Below are 2,750 nucleotides of genomic sequence, written 5' to 3'. Positions count from 1 at the left end.
ACCACTAGGCGCAGCTTACAGTTGCAACGGCCCGTGTTGTGGGCTCAGTGGCAGCGATGCAGACGGGCTTTTATGTCGGTGGCTCGCCTTCGGCGGGTGCGAAGCGGTCTTCACCGCAGGTGCGGTATAAGGTGTTGATGAATGGATGGAAAACTTTATTATGCAAACGAGTTTGGACCGTGCAAAGTCTCAGGGCCACGCACAGTCCTCACATTACGCGCATGTGTCCAGGCCATGTAGCGCCATGGCACGGGCACCCTGGTTCACACAGCGAAGTTGCCTGTCCGGGTCCTGCGACGCAAGGAGGGCCTCCCATTGCTCCCATGTTCCGATGGCGAGCTGTCCCTGCGGGGAGGATCGGCAGGGCAGCCGAAGAGGATGTGCTCCAGGGTGGTGTGCGCTTCTCCGCAGAGAGTGCACTAGGGGGAAACGGTGCGGAAGTAGGATAGATGGTGAGAATTAGGAGGAGTCCGGGTCTGGAGTCTTCTCCAGAGGATTTGTTGGGAGTGGGACAGGCGGGGGTGGGGAGGGGAATAAAGTCGACGGGAAAGTCGTGCTTTTTGTGTCAGTTCTGAGAACGTGCGTGCCCGCTCCCTCGAGAAATCCCGGCTGGGGTCGCCACTTGCCCGCCAAGTAAGTCCTCGGGCTATGTTATCGGCAGCCTAATTTCCGGGATCGCCAGAGTGAGCCTGCACCCGCACGAGCTCAATACGCCTGTCGGAATTTAGGGTACACATTCTCATTTTCTGCCACGCGGGGGGATGGACAAGTCCCCGGGCGAAGTTAAGAATGGCTGTTTTTGAGTCACTAACTATATAAGGCGGTTCGCCTTATATAGTTATATAGTTCGGTTTCGGCTATGGCTATTGCTATAGCTGCTTCCTCTGCTTCTTCCGGGGTACAGGGGGGTCTATGAAATGGATAAGCGGGGGGGGGGCTGCTAAATGGTGAGCCGCAGCTACTGAACGGTCTGTACCACACGCGGAGTCCCCCCCAGCGCACATCCTCTGAAGTGCCATATTCTTTACGGAGAGCTTTGGCTCGTGCGACTCGGCGGGATTGGTGCTATTCAGGGTGGACATTATTAGGAAGGGGTTGTGTATGGAAGGACAAAGGCGTTGTGTATCGCGCGAGGGAGAGAGGTGAAGTCTGTAGAGTGTGCGGGCATGTGAATTCCCAGAGAATGCAGTGTATAGCATTCGGTTTTCGCGCCAGCCAGAAGGTACTCCGTGTAGCTTTGTGCATCTAAAATGGTCTTTGTGCATCAAAAGGCGGTCTTTGTTAGGTTAAGCGCTGCTTTGGTAGCCATGCAAATTAGAGCATTGATCTTGTCTTTATCCGCACAGGAGGAGTTCAGGTAAGGAGTGGCGTAAAGAATGCGACTATACACAAAGGCATATAGCACCTTGAGATTGTCTGCTTCATCCAACCCGGATCGTGAATGTGAAACCCTTCTAAGAAGATGGATGACGCAGTAAGTGGGCTGTTTTACTACTTTCAGGGTAAGGTTCTTTTTCTCCGTGTCCTGCAAATGCATGCCAAGAATGTGGAGGGTAGGTGTTTGCGATGTGGGAGTGTCATGTAGGTAATTTGTAGTGGGGGTGGTAGGGACGCCCTCGGGCGGATTATGAGTAGTGCTGACCTGTTGGGGAGCATTCAAACCCAATGCTTGCCGTGTGAGTAGCTATAGTTGTGGCTTGCTTCTGATGGTCTTTCACCATCCGAGCCGTATGTGGTCCAAACCGTTATATCATCCGCGTAAAGTGTGTGTCCTAAGTGCGGAATGCGGCTGAGAGTCTTGGCCAGGGGGATGAGAGTGAGGATGAAGAGGAAGGAAGATAACACCGCTTCTTGCGGGGTACAAGTGTTACCAAGGGTGAACGAGGAGGTCTGTATATCATCTATATGCAGGGAGCCGGTGCCACCGTTTAAGAAGACTCAATCTAGTTGTAGGTCTTAGGCCCCAACTGCAGCTCTTGGATGCCCTGCAGGATGGCGCTGTGCGTAACTTTGTCAAATGCTCGGTGAGGTCGACTGCCAGGATTGCACTCATATGATGTGACATGTCACTGAGGATAGCGTGCGAAATCTGCAGCAGGGCGTCCTGTGCTGAGAGATGGGCTCTAAATACTACCATAGTATGGTGATATAGTCCATGGGATAGCATGTGTTGCGTGCGACAGGTGAGGATGACATGCTGAACCAGTTCGCCCAGGCAAGAAGTCAGCGAAATGGGACGGAGATTTTGGGCATTAATGTGATTGTATGGTTTAGGGATGAAGATTAATATCCAGTGCTTCCATTCAGCAGGTAGCGCCCCCTTTCCCAGCTATCATTGAAGTAGTCGGGGAGAAGGGAAATTGAACCGTCATCTAGATTTATGAGCATCACATCTGTCATTTTGTCCTCCCCAGGGGCTGAGTTTCGAAGCTTGATAAGGGCTGCTCTGACTTCAACCACCTTAATGGGGGCGGCAAGGGAGGGTTGATTGGATATGATAGAGCCTGGCCCAAATTTGTATAAGTTGATTGAAGTGTGACATTACAGTGCTTGATGATTTTGTCGATTCTGATGGGTAAGTCTTTTGAGGAAAAGCAGGGTTTGCTTTTTAGCTTCAGTGGGGTCTATCATATGTTGAAGAAGATGCCAGGCCCTGGTGGAGGAGACATTACCTCGTAATCCGTCACATGTATGGTGCCACTGAGATTTACTGAGTGCGGCACTAGGCTCTTCTCTTTGTTGTAGTTTGC

This window comes from Amblyomma mixtum, chromosome 2 (genome assembly GCF_055824585.1).
Source record: "Amblyomma mixtum isolate Tamu chromosome 2, ASM5582458v1, whole genome shotgun sequence".
In the NCBI taxonomy this organism is placed as follows: domain Eukaryota; kingdom Metazoa; phylum Arthropoda; class Arachnida; order Ixodida; family Ixodidae; genus Amblyomma; species Amblyomma mixtum.
This window is presented reverse-complemented; position numbering follows the sequence as displayed.